The sequence below is a fragment of the Somniosus microcephalus genome, chromosome 18, assembly GCF_052327205.1.
Source record: "Somniosus microcephalus isolate GS21.2 chromosome 18, FLI_Smic_1.0, whole genome shotgun sequence".
Lineage (NCBI taxonomy): Eukaryota > Metazoa > Chordata > Chondrichthyes > Squaliformes > Somniosidae > Somniosus > Somniosus microcephalus.
The window spans coordinates 46,032,558-46,057,982 of record NC_141004.1 but is presented as its reverse complement, the minus strand read 5'-3'; the positions used below and the strand labels follow the sequence as shown (position 1 = coordinate 46,057,982).

Sequence of the window (25,425 nt, the reverse complement as noted above, 5' to 3'; positions counted from 1 at the left end):
TGGTTATGCTCCTTACTTCACATTACTAAATCCATGAGTTTGAATTCTAGTAGTGTCTATGTAGAGAAAACAGTGCAGACCTCTCAATTTTTCACTAAACATAAATGTAACTTTAACTTTAAATTTTAACTGAATAAATGGTTCTTTAAAAGAATTAGACATAAGGGTATTTTACAAGTTTCTGTCAGTGTTTAAAGAGTATAGAGGTTGTAAGGGGTAGTCAGCATTTTTAGAAGCAGTGCACCATCTCTCATGACCACTAAACTTGTTTGAGGAGGTAACTCCATTAGAGGCTATCCAATGGATATCATTTTGTAGTTCGATTTTCAGAAGAGTCTTGATAAAGTTCCACATGTGAAAGGTGTTTGAGGTTCATGGATGTAATGAAAATTAGCAGTCCAGTTTGAAAATTGTCTTTATAATAAATAGTAAGCAGAAGGTGATGACAAACGGACTGACTTAGAGCAATGTCTAGTGGAGCTATGTAGGGTTTGTTCCCTATGATTTACATTATCATCGAATGATATGGAGGTTTGTGCTTCCAGTACTATTATTACATTTTTTGATGGCACCAAGTTATGTAGCCAAGTGTTAACAGATTTATTGATGGCATTCAAAGAGATCTGGACTACATGAAGGGCTAAGGAATAGAGAATGAATTCTTTTGTAAAAGATTTACTGTAGTGTACATCAGTAGATGAAATATGTACGTACCTAGTCAGTACGAAGCTATTATCAATAGAGCTAATTGAGATCTGGGATGCATGTCAAGCACTTTTGATTAGAACATTGTGTATTTTGGACACCTTTACTTCAAAGAGACATTGATGCATTGAATAGGGTTCAGAACAGATGCTAAGTTATGAATAGATACTCACAACATTGAATGTGTTTTCATTGGAGAAGACTAAGAGGGGACATGATCCAGATCTTTAAAATACTGAAAGGCACAGGTAATGTTTATTTAGTTTGAACTTTGAATGAAGTCGTAGAAGAAATGAGTCTAAATGACAAACTTCAAATGAAGCTGAAGCTAAAAAAAATGAAATTCCTCTCTCGCACTGCTATAGATAAGAGGAAAAGACTCTCATCAAAAACATTTAATGTCATGTTGATTAATTCCTTTAAAAAAGGGAACTGGGCACAGTTGGTTAGACACTGGCTTTATATCTGCGGAGTTTGGGTAAAATTCCAGCCCAGACTAATTGGCTGAAAGTCTCCTCCGTCAGCTGTCTGTAAATTTTTTATTCATGCATTCACGGGATGTGGGCGTCGCTGGCAAGGCCAGCATTTATTGCCCACCCCTAATTGCCCTTGAGAAGGTGGTGGTGCACCGCCTTCTTGAACCGCTGCAGTCCGTGTGGTGATGGTACTCCCACAGTGTTGTTAGGGAGGGAGTTCCAGGATTTTGACCCAGCGACGGTGAAGGAATGGCGATATACTTCCAAGTCAGGATGGTGTGTGACTTGGAGGGGAACTTGGAGGTGGTGGTGTTCCCATGTGCCTGCTGCCCTTGTCCTTCTAGGTGGTAGAGGTCGTGGGTTTGGGAGGTGCTGCCGAAGAAGCCTTGGCGAGCTGCTGCAGTGCATCTTGTAGATGGTACACACTGCAGCAAGTACTATGTAAAATGTGTAAAAATTGTGTAAATCCAGTTCCTAGTGAGAATGGACCTGCAGCATAGAATTGTCCCTAATTCAGCATCAATTACAAATCTCACTCAGAGGCAACAGAATGGCTGCTATGGGAAATGGAAAAGTTACTACACTGGTGTAGCAGGGAATGCACTTCTGAGACTGGGCCTCATTGAAGGATAAATCTGTCTTGGGGACAGTAGTGCAAAAGGTGCGATAGTGCATCGGCAGACTGCTTTACACTCTGCCTGATTTTCTTTTCCGTTGGCTTCAATGCGATGCCGAGGTGTCATCGCCTGTTTTGCACGACTGCTTGAGACGAATCTCACCTCCATTATTCAGGCATAGTAGAGGGAGCTTTACCCAGCATTTGGCAGTCCTGTGCCTGACCTGGAAGAGCTTGATGCGGACACTGGCTGCCGAAACTCAGAAGAGTTCCATTCTCCAGGACTAACATCCCTCGTCTTGATAAATGTGATGATCAAAATAATCGATGGAATACAGCTAATCCTGTGCTGCTGGACTCTGGAAATATCACTTGTGAAATGCAACTGGTCAAGGTCGAATGTTCAATTACATCCTGTACAGAGTCGGGATGAAATTTTACTGGATTTTACGTTCTTCAAAGTTTTACATGATTATTCCCCCCTCGGGAGGCTAAATGAATGAGTCGGTCTTTAATAGGGAATATTACATGATTTGTGGTTGGAATAGATCAAATAGTCTCACCTAATAATTAACTAAATTTTGAAGTTTGCATTACATGATCTCATGTGACTGTGCGCCATTATAACTCGAGAATGATAACATTATGAAAACTCAGATCATCTGACATATTTCATGTGTAGGTGCCATTGCATCACAACGAGGCCCTCAGAATATATATGAGAAAACCAAAGATCTAGAATGTGGCACATTTAGTAATCACAAGCACTTTTATACTTATTTTGCATATGCTTTATAATTCATGTAGAAATTAAAAATGTAACATTTTAACATCAAAGGTACTGGTTGTACTTGCCAATAAATGGCTGCTATTTGTGTTGATAAAATCCAATGCGTGCGGCCCTTCCTATTTCTCAAGTGAAGAAGCTATCTTTGCCTCACATACTCCACATTTACCACTTAAATAAGAAAAGCACATGCACATGCATTCTTTTTGAAATGAAAAGGACCTGAGACAGCTTGAACATTTTGCATATTACCAAACGAGGGGACAAATCTCCATTTACAGACTCCACTCCTACAGTCAAATCCTGTTTTGGAAAACATTTGGTTAGTAAACCATATCAGACCTGAATCACCATTTGAGCATCATAGATATTTTCTTTGCCTTATATTTTATATATTACGTAGTTGATATTGAAAGTGAGGCTGGGAGTGCCACTATTTGCAATTATGTTCAAAAGTATGTCCCTGACATGACTTTTGCAGGTCATTGAAAACACCACGACCCCCCCCCCCACTCCCGATCACCACCTCGACCCCCCCGATCACCACCACAACCCCCCCCACTCCTGATCACTACACCGCCCCCCTCCCCCACTTCTGATTACCACCTCGCTCCCCCCTGCAGATCACTGCCTTGCAACCCCCCCCCACCAACCACCCCACCTTCCCGATCACTGCCTTGAACCAATTCCCAATCCCCACTTCGAAACCTGGTCCCGGCCGTCCTCCTCTCCTGATCACTCCCCGCCCTCCTTTCCCGGTCACCCGCTTTTCCTGGTAGCATCCCCCATCTCCCAAGGTCTACCTGTGGGCTGCTGTCTGCGATGCAGTGGCTCAAAATTCAAATGCTCTTCCGCAGCGAGCTTCCTGAGAGAGTCAGTACCTTGGTGGCCTGATGTACATGAAGCCCATTGCCCAATATCAGCCTTAGGCCTACCCATTCCAGCGCAGGGATCGTTCTAATACCTAGGGCTATTTCCTTTTGGCAAATTAAATCTCATACAGGAAAGTAATGACTGCAAAGATGACACTATGGGCTCGATTTTGCCAGGCCCGAGGAGGCGGGATTGGAGGCGTGTGAGTTGTTAAAATTGCCAAAAATGATGGCCGGGCCTGATCCCACCTCCAAGCAATTTTCCCAAATGCGTGTTTTCTGAACCCCTTTCCATCCCGCCTCCAAGAGGCGGGATAGGCCCTTAAGGCCCTTAACACCCACTTAATTGCCTCTATAATCCCATTTTGAGAGGCCTTTCTGATTTTTAGACATTCCCCCCATCCTACACGCCTCCGCTGGAACACGCCAGTGAATCCTGGCGGCCTCACAAGTGGATTGCTTACGAACAGCTGCAGCTCCACCATTACAAAGGAGTTTTCATCAATGATCGTTTGCAGGTGGCAGAACTTTGTTGTCTCAGGTCTGGGGGAACTTTTAGCAGGCATACTCAGTGTTGTAACAGTTTGGAGCCTGACACCCATCTCCAGTGTGACCTCCTGGGAAACCCCTCTCCCCACCTTGACTAAGTGCTTCCTCAACTGAGGCATATACCAGAAGCATAGCGAACATTTAATTCCTTTCCTCCTGGACATCAGATTCGGATGCAGACCAGCCGCAGCAGCAGAACCCTGAGCAACAGCAGCACCAACAGCAGGAGCATCAACAGGAGTGCCAAACTGCTCGTCACCCACCTGAAGATGCACAGGCCAGAAGGCGCCAGCACGCGATAACATTGCTGCCTGGGATGCAAGGGACGCATTCATCCTGGCTAGATTTGCTTAGCCTGCACAATCAAGCACTTTAGTCTCGCTCTTTCTTACCAGAGCATCGACAAGGGACAAGAACCTGCGGAATCCTATCACTCTGATCACCATTCTGACAATCACAAGGCGCCCAAGCCCTCAATGTGAAAGTCCCATTTGCGAAATAACACAGGACACAACCTCAACAGTTTGCCATCAAAACACTTTATAATACAATCACAATGATGGCTGGTCCAAAAACAAAACAACACAGCACCCAAGTGACTACCCTTGTGACTACTTGTGCTTTATCTTCCTCTTACGCATGCTCCTACATAGTGCTTCCCCTGTGGCTTCAGCAGATGTGGAGGCCCCTTGCTCACTCTTTTGCTGCTTCTGTCTCGACGCCTTTGGCGGGCGTCCTCTGGGGTGGCGAACCTGTGAGGACTCGCCAACAGTCTGCTGCTCCTGCGGCTGTGCAGGGGCTGAGACACCCATCTCAGTTGGGTGAGGACTCTGGTGGGGCTCTGACCGAGGGCTTTGAAGTGACATGGTCATGTGAGCGCTTGGAGAGGAGACCCCACTTCCTTGTTGTCTGCCACCAACATCCCACTCATGGGTCAGCCCCACTTCAGAGCTAGCAAGTGGCTTGACAGTACCTTGCTGCACTGCAGGGGGGCCATGAGGACCCGTTTCTGCACTGGAAGTCCTACTCCAGAGGACTTGCATGAAGGTCTGGTTTGTTTGCTCAATAGCTGACCATCACTCCTCAAGAGATGTCATTCTATTCTGAACAATTACTATGTTTTCAATACCCTGGCAACTAAGCTCCTCCATGGATGTAGCCATCCTCTCCTCTACCGTAGCTATCCTATCCTCTCTATGGTAGCCAGCCTTACCATGGAGGTAGCCATCCTTTCCACGTAGGTTGCCATCCTTTCCGCGGTGATGCGTTCATGCGCCAATGCCTCCACAAAGGTTCTGCTCATGTTTGCGATGGACTCCTCCATTCGCTCCACACTCGCAGCGACCCTGGAGACAAAACCTGCCAGAGACTCATGCACCTGTTCCTGGAGTTCCAGCATCACTCTCCTTTTGGATGGACCCGGAGGTACAGGGTTGACATGCAGTGGAGCCGAGCTGGCAGAGTCCTGCGCCCTCTGATGAGGACTCTCCACTGCTGTCCCTGTCTCCACCATCTGCTGATGCTCACTTGTGAGCTGTGATATACCAGGTGACAACACTACTCTATCTCGCAAAGGTCCCACCGAGGTGTGAGTGTCTGCGCTGGTGCTGGGTGCACTGAATTCTGCTGACGCTGCGCCTTCAGAGGTTGCAGCTTCCTCTGAGGAGTCTGGAGGCTCAGGCTGTTCCTCCTGGATAGTGGGTACGGGGGCTTTTGATGGTCCTGTGGGGGAATAACGGAAAGAGTTAGAGCTGTGAGGCCAAGGATACATGCACATTGAATATTGCAGATGATCATAAGTCAATCTGTTAGAGCATCACAATCATTATCAGTGACTCATGCTATGTCAATGAGAGAGATTCCAAACTATTCTGTCACCAGCTTGCTGTGATGCACCCATCTGTCCGTCCCCCACTTGGGTATGCTCCTCGATCCCAGCAATTTCCAGGGCCGCCTCCTCCCAGGGGATGAGCTGGGCTACTGAGGGTGGCCCTCCTCCTGTCATGGCTCTTTCCCTCTTATTGTGGGCTCTCTTTCCCTGCAATGAGGGACACAAGTGGAGTTTGAGTGAGAATGAAGGAGTGAGTGTAGAGAATCCATAGCATAGATGCTTAGAAGGATACAAATGACCCTGTGTTGAAAGTTGTTGTTGTCATGGCATCACAGTGATAGGGAATGTGAGGGCTGCATGGTCGAATAGTTAAGTGAATGTGACCATAGAGAGAGAGGGAATGGGTAAGGGTGCAGGCATGTAAGCGTCAAGTGGCATGTGGAGGAAGAGGTTGGCAAAGCAGAGTGCTGGTGAGGAGAGGCGATGGGGATCAGATTGAGGGTGATGGGAAAGTCATACTCACTTTTCCTGTGTGGAGAAGGTCATGAAACCTCTTCCTGCATTGCAGCTAGGTTCTGCGGCTCAGCGAAATGGAGTTCACCTCCTCGGCCACTTGTAGCCACACAGCTTTTGTCTGCTGGGGTGGCTTTTTTCTCCCTGAGGAAGGGAACAGCACCTCTTTATTACAGCTGGCTCCGTACACCAGAGCTTGGAGGGAGGGCTCATCAAACCGAGGAGCACACTTTTGCTTGATCATTGACATTTTCCACAATTCAACTCCTTCATATAAATTGCAGAGCCTTTGCAGTCTCCAGAAGAAGCAAGGCTCCTTGCAGGCCTTAAATCCAACAGCATTGATGACGTCATCGGAGGCGACTTTCTGTATGAAAAGACTCATTGGGCCAGTGGTTCCCACACGCAGGAAATCAATTGCCCAATTAGGGGAAAATCCCACTTTTTCCAACACATCACTTAGGAGTCGGGGTCCTGACACGATTTCCACCTGACACGGCCCAGCCCGCCCACACTGACAAAATCCAGCCCTATAAGTTTGTCGTTCAACAACAGTGAACAAACTTCAATAAACAGGTTTGCAGTCAGCTTGATCAAAGCCTGACGGTAATACAGAAAGCTTGAGCAATTCGGCTGTCGCAGTTCTTTGAACAAATATTGTTGATTAATATCATCTCAGTAATTTTTGCTTATTGATGCCAGTAAAGTCAGTTTGCAATTAGAAAGGAAATAGAAAGGGCAAGTTGTGACAGAATAAAGTGAAGGGTATATTAACAGCAAATTGTAAGAAATTTGTGGTTTTACTGTTTTGGCAGTATTGAGGAATACTTTTTTAAAAGTTTTATTAAAAATGGAAATGTGGTTACAAGGAGCCCAGCAAAGCTAATCTCTCCTTAGGATCGGATGCCTCTAGATGCATAGCTACATGCCTACGGACAAAAGTGAGTGCCTTTGAAAAATGGTAACACTTGCGAATAACAGTCAACTTGCCTTTGATCTCGGCAACTGTCATTTAAATTATTTGGCCAGTCTGGTCTAATTATCTGTTCAAGTGGAAACTGACGAGCACCAACATTTCTGTTCTCTTCAAATGGGCTGAAATGAAGAGGGAGATTTGTTTATTTTTTCAACTGATAGGGAATGGTGCTTCCGTTTAAATCACTGAGCATAATTTTCTTTTCTTCCCAAATTGACTTTCTAAATGTTTATTTAGGTCAAAGCACTGCTGGGGAGAAAAAAATATCTATAGGTCATCTTGCGGATTTTCAAAATTCAGCATGAAATTGGGCAGCTGTTGGATAAAGTAACCATCGAGTTACAATGGCCATGCCTTAGCCCAGAAATGCCTGTCCTGGGAAGCGGGAGCCTGAAAATCGTCAAGTTCACAAACTTGTCAGCTGTCTGCCCGCTCTGTGCACCGCGCAAGAGGATGAACAACAAAGAAGGCATGCCAGAGAGGCCAGGTGGCACCTGTTGTGTCAAGATCACCACTGCCCTCAGCCCTAATGCCTCCACCTCCTTTCAGGCTACCTTGGGCGTCATCCCCGCATGACTGATGCATTGCTCTGCTCGGTCAACACTTTCATTAACTTTGCCATTGAACATCAGCACCAATATGGCAGGGCTGTCCAATTTCACTGGACTGCAGATTGCCCAAAATGCAAAGGTTGTCGATGGCACTACGTGACAATCTGGGCTGTTGGGAACAATGGCCGGATCTACGGCAACACAAAGGGATTCATTTCCATCAATGTGCAACCAATTAGTGACTACCAACGCCTTGCTCCCCTTGCAGCCACCATTTTATTCAGTCATCTGTGCCAAGCTTATTAAAGGCTATAGTAGGCTGCAATAATGGTTACACCAAATGCTGGAAATATAAAATAAAAACAGAAAATTCAAGAAATATGCCACTTGTCAGTCAGTATATGTAAAGGGAAAAGCCTTTCTTCACAGATGTTGATTGACCTGCTGTATATTTCCAGCACTTTTTTTTTGTTTTTGTTAAATGTTACTTAGAGAGTGATAAACACAAGCCCAAAGTCTGAGCTCACTAACTCACTGAAAACCAATTTGAGCAACTCAAAGTTGTCTCCTTTTATCTCAAGGACACAAATGAGCAGTGCACACATGCGCTGCCAGAAGGCACGGCTCCCCACTGGAAGCACGAGCATAGAAAATAATCCCCATTTGAGTCAGTTTTTATATGTATTCTGATGTATACTCAGCTCTGTCTCTCCTCAACCACTTCTGTGTAGTCAAACTACTATCTGATGACATAATGGATGATTGGAACTTTCTTTAGGTGACCATCAAGAAAACTGAAGCCATTAATTCAGCTCCCACAAGTTTCTGAATCCATTCCCTTTCCACCTTTACTCATTTAGGTCAAACCAGACAGTGTGCAACCTGAGTGTCCTATTTGACTCAGAGCTAGGATTCAACTCCCATATCCTATCCATCAATAAAACTGTATGCTTCTACCTCCACAACATTGCTTCCTCCCTAATCTCCTGGGCTCCTCTCCACAGCAACTTCAAATTATCCAAAGATCTGCCGCCTGCAACCTGTTCGGCATCAAAATCCTTATCCACAATTACACATCCTTCTATAGCAGTGGAATTCATTTCTAGCGTTAGTGGTTGAGGCAGAAACTTTGTCAAACATCCAAGATTAGATTGGATAGGTGGATGAAGGAAAAAAGGTTGAAGGAATATGGGAACAGGGTGGGTAAATGTGATTAGAACTATTTGCTCGCATGGCGCATAAACACCGACACAGACTGATTGGGCCGAATGTCCTGTTTCCGTGTTGTGATTTCTATGTATTTCTATACGTGTCCCAATTGCCTGTTCTTACTGACCTCCACTGGCTTCCTATCTCCCAAAGCACTGAATTCAAAATCATTGTACTCAATAAAAGTCCTTCTATGGTCTTGCCCTATCCTATCTCTATAACCACCTCCAACTCTCTGTCTCAGCCTGAATCTTCTACTGTTCTGTTTCAGGCCCCTTTGTCCCAGTGTTCCTCATTTATAAGAACAATAAGAAATAGGAGCAGGAGTAGGCCAATTGGCCCCTCGAGCCTGCTCCGCCATTCAATGAGATCATGGCTGATCTGGTCTTGGCCTTAACTCCACTTTCCTGCCCGCTCTCCATTTGGTGACAGAGTATTCAGTTATCTAGGTTCCATCCTCTGGAACTCCCTCCTTAAACCACTTTGTCATGCAATTCCCTTCCCACCTTTTAAGAACCCCTCAAAGCCAAACTTTTGATCATGCTTTTGGTCAATTCTCTTAATTTTCTAACTACTGTTTGGTATTTTCTCTCGTGTATATGAAGCACCTTGGGCAGTTTATTATACTAAAGATGTTAAACAAATGCAAGTCGTTAGATTGAGAATGTAGCTAGGAGTGTTGGCACTCTCAACATTTAAATAATGAGTTCCAGGGGTCCCCCAAGGGCTTTGTAAACCTGATTTGATGTCACATGGAGTCAAACCCAAGCAGTGTTAGATGCACTAATGCAAAAGCAGCTGTTTGCCAGCACCCTTGGAGATATTATTCAAACTGAAGTGTTGATTTTGGCTGGATGCAAGGTGGTCAAAATGAACTGAACAGTTAAGCCGCTCCTGGCCTAGTCACCACTACTCCAGAATGTGCTATAAACAACCATTTGGATCAGTTAGAATCATAGAATGGTTACAGCACAGAAGGAGGCCATTCGGCCCGTCGAGCCCGTGCCGGCTCTCTGCAAGAGCACTTCAGCTAGTCCCACTCCCCCCGACCTTTCCCCGTAGCCCTGCAATTTTTTTTTCCTTCAGGTACTTATTCAATTCCCTTTTGAAAGCCATGATTGAGTCTGCCTCCACCACCCTTTCAGGCAGTGCATTCCAGATCTTAACCACTCACTGCATAAAAAAGTTTCCCCTCATGTCGCCTTTGGTTCTTTTGCCAATCACCTTGAATCTGATTCTCGACCCTTCTGCCAATGGGAATAGTTTCACTCTATCTACTCTGTCTAGACCCCTCATGACTTTGAATACCTCTATCAAATCTCCTCTCAACCTTCTCTGCTCTAAGGAGAACAACCCCAGCTTCTCTAGTCTATCCACGTAGCTGAAGTCCCTCATCCCTGGAATCATTCTCATAAACCTTTTCTGCATCCTTTCTAAGGCCTTCACATTCTTCTTAAAGTGGGGGGCCCAGAATTGGACACAATACTCCAGTTGAGGCCAAACCAGTGTTTTATAAAGGTTCTTCATAACTTCCTTGCTTTTGTACTTGCTGCCTCTATTTATGAAGCCCAGTATCCAGTATTATTTTTAACCACTTTCTCAACCTGCCCTGCCACCTTCAACAATTTGTGCACGTATACCCCCAGGTCTCTCTGTTCATGCACCCCCTTTAGGATTGTACCCTTTAGCTTATATTGCCTCTCCTCATTCTTCCTACCAAAATGTATCACTTTGCACTTTTCTGCGTTAAATTTCATCTGCCACGTGTTTGCCCATTTCACCAGCCTGTCTATGTCTTCTTGAAGTCTATCACTATCCTCCTCACTATTCACTATACTTCCAAGTTTTGTGTCATCTGCAAATTTTGAAATTGTGCCCTGTATTCCCAAGTCCAAGTCATTAATATATATCAAGAAAAGCAGTGGTCCTAATACCAACCCTTGGATAACACCACTGTAAACCTTCCTCCAGTCTGAAAAACAACCGTTCACCACTACTCTGTTTCTTGTCACTTAGCCAATTTTATATCCACTGTCCCTTTTATTCCATGGGCTTCAACTTTGCTAGCAAGCCTATTATGTGGTACTTTATCAAATGCCTTTTGGAAATCCATGTACACCACATCAACCGCATTGCTCTCATCAACCTTTTCTGTTACTTCATCAAAATACTCGATCAAGTTAGTTAAACACGATTTGCCTTTAACAAATCCGTGCTGGCTTTCCTTAATTAATCCACACTTGTACAAGTGACTGTTAACTTTGTCCCTGATTATCATTTCTAAAAGCTTCCCCGCTGCAGAGGTTAAACTGACTGGCCTGTAGTTGCTGGGTTTATCCTTGCACTCTTTTTTGAACAAGGCTGTAACATTTGCAATTCTCCAGTCCTCTGGCTCCACCCCTGTATCTAAGGAGGATTGGAAGATTATGGCCAGTACCTCCTTAACCTCCCTCAGCATCCTAGGATGCATCCCATCCGGTCCTGGTGAGATATCAATTTTAAGTACAGACAGCCTTTCTAGTACCTCCTCTTTATCAATTTTTATCACATCCCTCTTTCAACATTACAGCAACATTCCAAAATTCAGCAGACAAACAAAACCACAAAACATTTTGGAAAAAAAAATCTGACATAGATATATATTTTCTTAGAAGGACATTGCCAAGTGGGAAAAATAGGTAAATCAAGAAGTAGTGGTTAGGTGACATCAAGCTTGTTTTTTTTTTAAAGCCTGTAGATATTAGAAGGAAGGGAAGACTAAGGGAAGTAAGGAGTGCCACCATTTTGATCCTGGGATAAAACAAGTTAAAGTAGGAAGTAGTGGAGTTAGTATCGTTTTGAACCCACTGACATACACGTGAAAGTGTGTAGAATGGCTCCTGAAGCTGAGAAGGGAGTAGAAAGGAAGATTCAGAAGAACATTGGCCGTAGTGCTATTAATAAAATGAGGGCATAAAGTTTGGAGTGAGGAAAGGCCATTTAGCCTATTAAGCCCATTCTGTCCAGAATGTATGTTTTATTATTCTATCATAAACTATCCTTTGATTCCCCCACCCACCTCTGTTGACCCCTACTTTAGAAACATAGAAAAATAGGAGCAGGAGTAGGCCATTCGGCCCTTTGAGCCGGCTCCACCATTCAATATGATCATGGCTGATCCTCTATCTCAATACCATATTCCCGCTCTCTCCCCATACCCCTTGATGCCTTTTCTGTCTAGAAATCTATCTCCTTCTTAAATATATTCAGTGCCTTGGCCTCCCCAGCCTTCCGTGGAAGAGAATTCCACAGCTTCATCACCCTCTGAGTGAAGGAATTTCTCATCTCAGTCCTAAATGTCCTACCCCGTATCCTGAGACCGTGACCCCTCGTTCTAGACCCCACAGCCAGGGGAAACATCCTTCCTGTATCCAGTCTGTCTAGCCCTGTCAGAATTTTATACGTTTCAATGAGATCCCCTCTCACTCTTCTAAACGCTAGTGAATACAGGCCTAGTATACCCAATCTCTCCTCATACGACAGTCCTGCCATCCCAGGAATCAGTCTGGTGAACCTTCGCTGCACTCCCTCTATGGCAAGTATATCCTTTTAAGTTGCTTTCCCTACCTGCCCTGGAAAGAAAATTAAGCAGTGCTATTAATATCTCTCGAATCCTCAATCTCTATTCTCAATAGATATCAATCGAGCACCATTTCATAAGTATCAATTGACCTGGAAGCAATTACCTTTTCCAGAAGTCTGTTCCAGACGTCCACTCTGGTGTGATTGAAAAAAAATTCTTACCTCTAACCTTGCACAGATCTTGTGAACTTTGCACTGGTATTCTCCAACCTTCAGCTCATTGCCAAATTAAATGTCATGATGTTGAAGACCTGTATCACACATGTCTCCCCTCAACTTTTCTTTTCTCCAGTGTAAGTAAGTTTAGTTGCTTGAGCCTTTCTTCATAAGTTAGTCGCCTGAGGCCTGGAATCATCCTGATCACTTTTTTCTCTGAATCGTTTCTGATGCATCTATATATCCTTCTTGAGATTGCACGCCATGCTTCCGAATTGACCTCACCATTGAAATGCACAGTGCTAGTATAACTTGGGGCTGAATCTGTGAGGCACTACCAATAACATGGAACCCTGATGGTGGTGGACACAGGGTGTGACCCCCCCCCCCCACCCCAGCCCCTATTTAAATTAATGGTGGAAAAATCAACTGCGCACCCAAATTTTCAGTAACAACTTCTGGGAGGCAAGGTTCCTTGCTGAGAGAGCAGTCAAATAATTGCCCCTTTATTCAGAAATCTATTTTTGTGTACTTAATAAGTCAGTGTCTTTTCGCCAAAGCAAGCAAGTTTTCCTTCAGTGATCTGAGCCTGCTTTTCTTATACATTAAATAAATCAAGTATTTACTCATTGGTTTTGCTCCATTTGGTGTATTAACTTGAATCAAATGACAGACTTTAGAATGTGTTAGGGTCCTAATGGTGTTTTTACCAGAATCCCCATATGACTTTAGATCCCCCACTGCTGCCTTTTTTTAGTCCGAAGTTAAATTTACAATAAAGTCAATTGATTTTATGTTCTCAATCTGGCACAACTTTCAGCACAGTGACGTCAACAACAAAAAAGCAGATAATAAATCACTATATTTTTAATGCGTTGTCATTTTTTTCATGTAGATCAAAGGTATGCAACTATTTGGATGTGTTTCAGTTGTTGACATGCCAACAATTGCAATGGGATTCATTGTATAGTCCAAAAATGTGGAAAATTATTTGTGGAACAATAAAAGATGCATATTTAAATTTCAGATATATTCAGTACTCAGTACTAGTGATTGGCTGGACAGGTGAATTATTTCTAAATGCATCTAATGTTTGTCCTGACAAAAATAAAAAGGCTACAATAGGCTTTTTTTTGTCTATGGACAAAAGCATTAGTAAAAAAGATATAAACAGCTCTGCATGAACAAAACTTGTGTCTTCTTGTTGAGGGGAGCAGTGGGATTCTGGCACAGGAATCCCAGAATCATCGTCCGTAATTGAAAACAACTGAGAACCTTTCACAGAACTCTTGATTACAGTTCCGTGGTAGGACGAACACAAAGTGGAGACAATGTACAGGAACACTAAAGAATCGCTGGTACTCAAGAGTGAAAGATTTTTTAAAAAAGAACTGCGAGGGAAAAATAATTGTGTGTAAAAAGATCGAAAGCAATTTAGTTACTAAGGGTATTGGTGATCATGAGATTTGGTGAGGAGGATTACAAGGGTTTCTCTATGCATGGTCCTCTGGCTATCACCCTAGCAGCAACTAAATAATGATCTGTCATCAAAAACTCAAGCCTATTAAAAGCTGCTGTTATAATACAGATATCAATCTGTTGTAGTAAAGATACCAGATGTGACTGCGATTTGTAGAGCATAATATGCTCCAAGCAGGCCTGCATTTCACCGCTAGGACCTCTTGATATGGATCACGTTGCACTCAGCGACGAATGAGCACAATGTATGTACACTTGTCTACATTTGCAGAGCTCTGCTTCGTTGGGTTGCATCCTGTAGTGTTACTTTGCTCTCAAAATAAATTTTAAAAATTCCATGCTAAGTTTTGAAATGTTTCCAAGAAGTCCACTATACCACTGAGGTAATTTTTAAACGTGACTTTGTACCGATCTGGTGTTATACTGCATTTAGTGTGAAACATAGAAACATAGAAGATAGGAGCAGGAGTAGGCCATTCGGCCCCTCGAGCCTGCTCCGCCATTTAATGAGATCATGGCTGATCATCCAAATTCAGTACCCTGTCCCTGCTTTCTCCCCATATCCCTTGATCCCTTTAGCCTTAAGAAATATATCTAACTCCTTCTTGAATATCTATATATATAAAACGGTATGTCTCTCTGTCTGTCTTTCTGTCGGCTATACAATCAAACGTTATAGAGCGTACCTACACGTGTGTTACATCAAAAGAAAGCTTACGATTCCAGAACGGTCGTAAGCATATTTACGTTTCGGTGAGACAAAAATTGTGCCCGCGGTATCCAAAAAACGTTCAAAATTCCGCTCATTATCTGCTCATTAGCATTGAGTGATGCCAAGGTCGACCAATCGTACGGTCGAGTGACCCGACGGTCGACCAATCGCTGCGTGGCGGGTTCCTGGCGGGTGCGGGCGGGCCCTCCAAGAGTCGAGTGGCGGGACGATTGACCAATCCTACGCTTCGGTGACCTGACGGTCGACCAATCGGTGCGTGTGTGGGCGGGCCTTATCGTTCTGAACTGAGGTGAGTCACTGCCATCTTGATTCCAAACTTTTCATTTCTTTTTCCCGCTTTCTGCGTCTTTAAAAAAAAAAAGTTGCTTTTAAAACACATATTGTTTTTTTAAAAAGTTAATTACTTTCTAAATCTTCTTTCTAATCTCATTAATTTTCCTACCATTCCCCGTTTTTGCAGGTAGGCCTCGAAGCCTGGGCATCTGTTGCCAGCCATGCTGGACCCTAGGCAATTGTTTTGTGGCAAGCTCTTCCCACCCCTCACCCCCCGCCCCCCCCCCCCCGCTGGGCCCGATTCCGAACCAGCGGCCAGCCATCTTGGTAAAGGCTGGCTGGGCTCACTGCAAGCTTCATTCGCGCTCGCGCTGCACGGCGCACGCGCACCTCCACACAGAGCGCGGCCAGAGGGAAGTGAGCAAGTTAGGGGGCGGGGCTCGGGGGGGCGGGGCTCGGGAGGGGAGGGGGAGCGGAGAGGGTTACCTCGGCAACCGGGCACGCCAGCCGCAATCGGCCGTCTCAAGCCGCTCAGGCCCAGGCCCGGTCCTGGAGATCGGGAGGTGGAGAGGGGAGGAGGGTTACCAAGGCAACCGGGCCCGGCCAGCCGCAATCGGCCGTCTCAAGCCGCCTCAGGCCCGGCCTCGGGAGGGCGGGGCTCGGGCTGACCGGGGCGCTGCGCTCGGCATGTCAGTGCGTGGGGCGGCACGGAGCTCAGCGGAGCCATCGCCGGCAGAGGGGAGAGGGTCTGCTGGCTCCCCCCTCCCTTTCTCCCCCCCTCCTTCCCCCACCTCCCCCCACCCCTCCCCGCCTCTCCCTTCCTCTCCCCCTCCCCTCCCCTCCCCCCCTCTCCCTCCCCTCCCCCTCCCTCCCCTCCCCCTCTCCCCCTCCCCTCCCCTCCCCCCCTCTCCCCCCTCCCCTCCTCCCCTCCACCCCTCCAATCCCCCTCCCCCCTCCCCTCCCCCTCCCCCCCTCCCCCCACCCCTCCCCCTCCCCTCCTGCCCCTCCCCCCTCCTCCTCCCCCTTCACCCCTCCCCTCCCCTCTCCCCCCTTTCCCCCCCTTCCCCCCCACTTCCCCCCTTCCCCCCCACCTTCCCCCCCCACCTTCCCCCCAGTCACGCTCTCTCTTCCCCCCAGTCACTCTCTCTCTTCCCCCCAGTCACGCTCTCTCTTCCCCCCAGTCGCTCTCTCTCTCTCTTCCAACAACAACATGCCCTCAAAAATCCCTCGGCACTGCCGGGCACTTCAGCTAGTATTTAATGAATTGGCCTCAACTGCCTTCTGTGGTAGAGAATTCCACAAGTTCACCACTCTCTGGGTGAAGAAATTCCTCCTCATCTCTGTCCTAAAAGGCTTACCCCTTATCTTTAGACTGTGACCCCTGGTTCTGGACTCCCCCGCCATTGGGAACATCCTTCCTGCATCTAGTCTGTCTAGTCCTGTTATAATTTTATACGTTTCAATGAGATCTTCTAAACTCCAGCGAATATAAGCCCAATCGACCCAATCTCTCCTCATACGTCATTCCTGCCATCCCAGGTATCAGTCTGGTGAATCTTCGCTGCACTCCCTCCATGGCAAGAACATCCTTCCTCAGATAAGACAACCAAAGCTGCACACAATACTCAAGGTGTGGTCTCACCAAGGCCCTGTACAACTGCAGCAAGACATCCTTGCTCCTGTACTCGAATCCTCTCACTATGAAGGCCAACATACCATTTGCCTTCTCCACCGCCTGCTGCACCTGCATGCTTACCTTCAGCGACTGGTGCACAAGGACACCCAGGTCTCTTTGCACTTCCCCTTCTCCCAATCTATTGCCATTCAGATAATAATCTGCCTTCCTGTTTTTGCCACCAAAGTGGATAACCTCGCATTTATCCACATTATATTGCATCTGCCCAATCACCCAACCTGTCCAAATCATACTGGAGTTTCTCAGCATCCTCCTCACAGCGCACATGCCCACCCAGCTTTGTGTCATCCGCAAACTTGGAGATATTACATCTAGTTCCCTCATCTAGATCATTAATATATATTGTGAATAGCTGGGGTCCTAGCACCGATCCCTGCAGTACCCCACTAGTCACTGCCTGCCACTCAGAAAAAGACCCGTTTATTCCAACTCTTTGCTTCCTGTCTGCCAACCAGTTCTCTATCCAAGTCAGTACCTTACCCCCAATCCCATGTGCTTTAACTTTGCACGCTAATCTCTTATGCGGGACCTTATCGAAACCCTTCTGAAAGTCCACTGGTTCTCCCTTATCTATTCTACCAGTTACATCCTCAAAAAATTCCAGTAGATTAGTCGAGCACGATTTACCTTTTGTAAATCCATGTTGACTTTGTCTGATCCTGTCACTGTTTCCCAAGTGCTCTGCTATTACATCTTTTATAATGGACTCTAGCATTTTCCCCACTACTGATGTCAGGCTTACCAGTCTATAATTCCCCGTTTTCTCCCTACCACCTTTTTTAAATAGTGGGGTTACATTAACTACCCTCCAATCCATGGGAGCTGTGCTAGAGTGAAGCCCAAGTGGTGTCAGACGAGTTTTGTGAGGAGTCTCGCACCTCCCAGCTTCAGAGTATGTTGGAGTCCAATCAAAAACTGCACTCACAAGTTATACTGTCACTTTTGCATCAATGCGCAGCCAAAAGCAAGTACGTTAGCATAGAAGTAGTAGTAGCATAACTGCAGCCAGACCCCCATTCTAATGATGGACAAACTCTTCACCATTTAACTTAAAGTTACCAAGTACATGTTGGCAGCGAGTTACCTTATTTGCCACCAGGTGTGTTTTGATATATTGATATGCTCTGGCACTGGGTGAGATACATATGGCCCTTACTGCAACAAGGGCATTGATGGAGCATGCAATTGGGATCCTCGAACAATCCTTAAGATGCCTGGTCCAGTCGGAGAGGAACATGCCACATGTCCTTCCTCCTGTCCATGCCCAGCCTGTTTTATGATGGTACTTTCCTCTTATGTCACTTTGCATGCCACATCTAACTCCTAACTTCCTACTTCTACTTTCATTCCCTAATAAGATTAGCAGGTATGCTGGTTGGTTTCAAGGTATTGGTGCAAGCCTGCTGGTATTCTGATGCCATGGGCTGTGGACATAAAGCAGCCGGCTGCCTACAAGGCAGCCACATTAGTAGTTGCTGTGCCTGCCACTTCCTGAATGCTTTCTGGCACTTCAACTGACCTTGTGAAGGGATCACTGATGATCTGAGGAGAATCAATTGTGTGATTCTTGAAATATGTATTGTATCCCTGCTCGAGAATACCCCCTTGTGTGCGCACTCATCTGCCTGAGGGTAGGAAAGTAAATATCCATGAAGTCAGTGAATCCTTGCCTCAGTGTTGTCTGAAGCTTTGCTCCAAGCATGTTGAGAAGGCCTTTTACATAAGAACATAAGAAATAGTAGCAGGAGTAGGCCATTCGGCCCTTCGAGCCTGCTCCGCCATTCAATGAGATCATGGCTGATCTTCTGCCTCACTCCATTCACCAGCCTTATCGCCATATCCCTTGATGCCCTTACTAGTCAGAAATCTATCGACTTCTGTTTTGAATATACCCAATGACTGAGCCTCCACAGCCCTCTGGGTAGAGAATTCCAAAGATTCACCACCCTCTGTGTGAAGAAATTTCTTCTCATCTCAGTCCTGAATGGCCTACCCTTTATCCTGAGGCCGTGGCCCCTGGTTCTAGACTCCCCAGCCAAGGGAAACATTCTCCCAGCATCCACCCTATCAAGCCCTGTAATAATTTTGTATGCTTCAATGAGATCCCCTCTCATTCTTCTGAATTCAAGAGAATACAGGCCTAGTTTACTCAATCTCTTCTCATACGACAGTCCCGCCATCCCAGGAATCAATCTCATGAACCTTTGTTGCACTCCCTCTATGGCAAGTATATCCTTCTTTAGGTAAGGAGACCAAAATTGTACACAGTACTCCAGGTGTGGTCTTACCAAGGCCCTATATAATTGGAGTAAGACTTCTTTACTCCTGTACTCAAATCCTCTTGTAATGAAGGCCAGCTTGGTTCCGCAGCAGTAGGTTGAGCACTCATGAGATATGTTCCCACTGCACCAAAGTCCTGCACAGATGTTGTCACAGATGCTGCCACATATGCCATGCAAGACTGGCGTCTTTCTTCCATGGCTGCACAGATCACATTAGTGGATTTTTCCATACTGCGCCCAAGTCCTGGCAGTGTGTATCGCCCTGAGACAAGGCTTTTGTTGATCTGGTTCAGATAGCATTTTCTGTTTATAAGTAGACCTTGTCTAGATCTCCAGATGCTACAGCAGGACCAGGTGCTATGCTAGATCTCTGCTTTGCAGGTGTCTAACCTTTGGCAGCCAACACCACTTGCTCTTCCTAATCCATGCATTTTAATTCTCTTGCGCTTCCTCATCTAACTCAGTATCCATATTGTGTGTCACTGCTTATATTCGGCTGAATTAATGCTTGTTTTGCAGGGTACTGATGGGTCTGGGCACCATGGGAGGCAGTAGTAAGTGCTTCACTCTGCCTTGTAAGTGTCAGAATGTCGAGTCGTAGAAGCAGACTGTAGTCTCAATTATATTGCCAAGTCTTTACAGTGACATGACTGAAGGTCACTAAGATTTATTTGTGTTGCGTTGCTTGAAATGAGCATAATGTAGGAGGGTAGGAGCCAACAGCTCTGTGATGGCCTTCAATTTTGCAATCACCCACCCCTCTGTAAACCTTTCTAATTATTTCCACAGTGGCTTCCTTTAAAGAGGTCAATGGTCTATATTTGCATGATCTTCCCATAGTTTGGAAGGATCCAGTGGTTTAGAAATGTAATGCAGTGGCCATCTTCACAGCCAGGGGATGGAAATTGTTTGAGGAGCCAATATGACTCAGTTATGGCCTCTCTCATAAAGTGGTAATAAAGTGGTACGGCAGGTGTCGACTGACTCAGATAAATGTGCATAGATCTAAATACACCAATCCTGGCATGAGAGGAAATGAGTGTAAAATCTTCCATGTGCAGTTGCACCTGCCTTTCTTGGCTTCAGAATAACTCGTTCTCAACCTAGGACTGTCACAGGAATGGTCAGAGGAATTCTCGTGCTCAGCAAGTTGCTTGCTGCCAATGAAAGAACAAGACCACTGTGGGAAGTGGCTTAGGGGAAAGAGTTTAGACTCATTGGGGGAAAAATTCGGTGGCGCCCACTTTGGGGCGCTAACTTCACCGGGGCACTACTTTTAGCGCCCCGAAAAGGTTAGCGCTCTGCGCCATAAATTCAGTGGTAGCACCCCAAGCAGGAGACGGGGCGTGACTGGAAGGGCTCCCCCTCCTTCCTGGGGCGCTATCAGTGAATATCGCGGCGCTACATGCAACAGCGCCACGTGCGGCTGCATGTAGCGCCGCGGTATTGCAGGCCTCCATCCCCGATTAAAGGGAAGGGGTCTAGCGCTGCGTGCACCGGGGCCCTGCTGGACCACTGGGGAGCAGGGTGCTGGACTGAGCGATCGCGGCCAACACCCCGAATAAAAGAGGGGAAGGGGGCAGGTGCTGGCAGGCGGGCAGAAAAAAAATGGCCACCTGATATCTGCCCCTTTAAATACCGTCGCTGCGGCTGCAAAAATGCCACCCTGACCCTGTCTGACATATCGTCCGGTGATAGGTCAGGGGGCACAGCTGAAGTTTGCGGGGCGCTGCACATGGCGATGATGTCATCGCCGGAGGCGCAGTGCCTCGGGGCGCTACCAGCTACCGCCGTCACTAACCTCCCGCTGAATTTCGCGGGAGGCGTATCGGCGCCGTGCCCGGGTGTTAGGGGCTTTGTGCCCCAACAAGAGCTGCAAAACAACCAAATTTTTCCCCCATTGAATTTGGCACCTCAGAGAGACAACCCTCCAGCCTGCTCACTCAATTCAGCGAGGCACCTTCTCAAATGGTGTGTGCGCACTCAGAGAGCACATCATTGGTGAATCTTCCATAATGTCCCTGGAAAGGAACAAAAAAAATCAGGCAAGATTTCTCCTTTCTCATTGCTATCCAGTGTCCCCTGCTGGAAAGTCTATCTGCATGGACAGTTGGTGATGACAAAATCAGGCCGAGTGGTAATGCCTCCCTTCAGCCAAACAGTCTGCGAGAGCTCACTATCCAGACTCTTACCTGAAGAATGACCACCTTAGCTGAGGTATTGGAGGGCTCCATTGTCCGTGAATTCCTGTACCAGCAGCAGAAAATTGAATGTGTAGAAAAAGAAGAAATAATTTAAAAAGACGATTTTAATAACAATCCTAATTCTTAACAGCTATTGAATTGTTTTAAGGCGTACTAATGCCAAGATTCCGGGCCAATTTTAACTGGGTAGTGGCGGGTGGTGTGGTTGTGCGGGTGGTGATGTCCTCACCAAGAGGCCCAAGTTATTTTAATGGTCAGGCCTCATTTTAATATGTATAATGGGCTGGGGGAGCTGAATCCATGCTCACAGACAGCTCGCCATTCAGGGGGGTGGGAGAGCAACGCAAAAACTGGCAGCTCCCATATGGGGCTGAGCCAGAAGTAAAGACTTGAGGAGGTGGGGGGAGGTCAGGCAAACATGGGAGGGTAGAACTGAGGGGCTGTCAGCAAGTGGGAAGATGTTTGTGGGGCTAGGATGAGCATTCCTCTTATTTAAAAAAAAATGTTTATTAAAAAATGTACTTTTCTATGGTTGGGCCATTCTACACCTGGCATCAATGGGCAGAGTGTGCCTGCCTGGAAATTGCATTGGGGTCCTATCGGTGTCATAGGACCCCGACTTGAACATGAGGCCTGGGCCACCCCCTGTGAAGGCCCCAAACAAAATGGTGGCAGGTGGATTGGTCCGGGAACAGGGTGGTAAGTTTAGCCTTGTAATTTTTGGAGTGCTAAAACCCCCTTCCCAGCTAGCAGAGGCAGTGAAAACCAATCCCTCCATCTTTTAAAAATTAGCTCTATTGGCTTAAATACACACATAGGCCTATAAATAGCGTGAAGTACTTATCAAGTCACCTCTGATAAGAGAAACTTCCCTTAACATCAATTCACCATTTGTTTTATGTCTATTATCTTTCACATAGTTACATTTCTTTTAAGTTAAATTATATCACAGAGTTGACTATGCTTTTGATGAATAGAAAGCTACGCCCTGCAATTTTTGGACATGGCTCTATAAATTAATATATAAATCACATCTTACTCTTTGTATAGCCAGTGTGACTAAATCTGTACAATAAAGAATTCAAAGCAACTGGCAGTAGTTTTCAAATGTGACTCACCTCTCTTGCAACAGGTTTTGTAGTACTAATAGTAAATTTGGCAAGCACTACAAAATGTTATTAAAAGCATCCATTGTCTATTGTGTACAGGAGTCTATCTATGACAAATATTGCAACCAACTATAAGAGAGAAAAATATATAGAGTACTTATTTTAAAATAAAAGCTTTGATGTTTCTATGATTGTGACCAATGATTAAGACTTGTGAGTGAACAGGATTTAAAACAGTGAAATATAGGATTCAATGAATACAATGCAGCAGTGTAGTGCTTGCATTGTCATTTTCACTTCTGTAAGCCTCTGCTAATTCGCCCACAGCAGTAAATTGTTCTACCAACATTTTAACCCAAAGAGGAAGCTAGCTATTAAAACCTATTGTAGATAAATGTCAACACGCAGAGCCCGAGGATAGCAATCAATTTTTGTCTCTCTCTTGATAGCCCAAAAGGCCATTTATTCATTAAATTTGATAGTCCAGGGAAAGTGTGTGTAACTGTGAGACACACCGTTATAAAAGTACACGTCACCTTCACTATGACATGGTCCTTGAGAGTTAAGTAATTTCCATCTGATAATGAGGTGTTTTCAGCGGTGCCACATAGCATCAAATAAAATACAACAAGACAATGTCAGGAGTCAAAGGGGGAGAAATTCGGTCGCGCTCCCTTTGGGGCGCTAACTTCGAGTAGCACCCCGAAAGAGTTAGCACCCCCGCGCCGTAAATTGAGTGGTAGCGCCCCAAGCAGGAGGCAGGGCGCTACTGGAAGCGTTCCCTTCCCTCCTGGGGCGCTACCATTCAATATCGCGGTGCTATGTGCGACAGCGCCACGCTCGTCAGCACGTAGCGCTGCGGTATTACAGGCCTCCCTCCCATGGTTAAAGGGGAAGGGCCTAGCACCGGAGCCCTGCTGGACCACCGGGGAGCGGGGTGCCGGGAAAAGAGCCCGGCACTCGGAGTGCCAGGCTGACCAATCGCAGCCGGCACCCTACATGAGGAGGTCCAATAATGAAGGCCGCCCAGCACCTGCCCTTTAATTAGCGCCATCGTGGCCGCAAAAATGCCACCCTGACCCTGTCAGACATAGCATCCGGCAGTAGGTCAGGGGGTGCAAGCGAAGTTTGCAGCCGGGGCGCAAGCGGGGCGCTGCACGCGGCGATGATGACATCGCCGGAGGCGCAGCGCGCTACCACCACTGCTAACCTCCCCTTGAATTTCGCGGGAGGCGTTAGCTGCGCCTGGGCGCTGGCTGCTTTGCGCCTCATTAGTGCCACCCCGGTGAACTGACGGGAGGCACAAAGCAACCCAATTTTCCCCCCAAAGTCATGTAAGAAAAATGAAGGGCTGGATTTTCCGCGGGGTCAGCGGGCGGGATCGGTGGCGGATGACCCGACCTGCAGCGGCGAGCGACCCAATTTAAACAATTATCTGATTGTTAAGAGACCCTTAAAAATCCTTTTATCCTTACCTTTTCACTTTAACTGCTCGCCCACAGGGTCCACGCTGCTCGAGGATCACATCAGTGAATCTGAGGTGGGAGTTGAATGGCCATTCAATCAGCTGATTATTTGACAGCTTGAAATGTGCTACAAAAGCTCCCACCTCACAGCTGTTCACTTTCCAAGTGCAGAAGCTGGTGCTTACTCCATTTGGAAGACAGATTGAGCTTTATGCAGGCTGCAAGTGTTTGGAGAAAACTCTCCGTCCAGTGTCACCTCATTGTAACAACCTCTCTCACCATTAACAGTTTGCTTCTGTCATCTCAACCTCACCTGCCATCTATTCCATCAGCATGGCTGCCGTTTATACTCTCTCACCTTGGTCCTCAGAATCCGACCATGATCAGTTACCCAACACCAGCAGCACCAGGCACACCAGCAGCACCAACAACAGCACCAACCTTCTCCGCAATCACCTGATGCTGCACAGGGCGGAGGGCATCAGCACCCGAGCACATTACTGCCCGAGACACCAGAGATGGCCTCACCATGGCCAGGTTTACTTCACTTGCCGCTGTACACCCTGGCTGCCACATGATGCACCAGGTTGGCACCACCCTACACCAACACCATAAAGCATTCCTACAATGACCAAGCCATTCCTTTCGCACTCACCACCATTGCTGAGGGTACCATTATTTCTCAGCATTCACTGCAACTCACTGTCACTTCCAAAGATGCACACAAATCTGTCCAAGAACGGAAAGTGTTGAAAATTAAAGTTTAAGGCCTAGAAATTCATTGTAGCCACTTTTGGGGCGGTAAAGTCGGGCGGCCGCTAAAGTTTGCGCCCAGCGCAAAATCGAGGCCACTTCTCCGATATTCATTAGCTTCGCCCTAAGAGTTTGCTCGAGCGCTAAAACTGGCGCTGCACGCCTCTCTTTAGGCGCTAAGCCGGAGGTGCTGAGCGAGAGCGCCGAGGCCGGGCGCAGCGCAAGTGCAGCCATCTCGTGATTGACAGCAGACACCCTGGCGCCGGCCAGCTCTTAAGGGGGAAGGGTCGACTTGGTCTGCTGCCACGCCCTGGATACTGGAGCCCTCCAGCTAGGCCTGAACACTGCTGCTGGACCCAAATAGCGCCTGAAGCCATGCAGAAGGCCCGTGAACGAGCGCAGCGCTTCTCAGAGCTTGATCTGAGTGTGCTGGTTGGTGGTGTGGAGAAGAGGTGCCATATTTTGTACCCGGACAATGGCAGGAAGGCGCCGGTCCACGTCTACCGGAGAGCCTGGAGGCATGTCGCCAGCAAGGTGTCAGCCAACAGCGAGGTCCCCAGGACCGGTG

General features: G+C 46.6%; 1 protein-coding gene across 5 annotated transcripts in view; it reads left to right on the top strand.

Annotated features, from left to right (window-relative positions):
- The window catches only part of lgr6 (leucine-rich repeat containing G protein-coupled receptor 6), a 263,473-nt gene that overhangs the window by 191,615 nt on the left and 46,433 nt on the right, over positions 1 to 25,425 (top strand). The window lies entirely within an intron of this gene.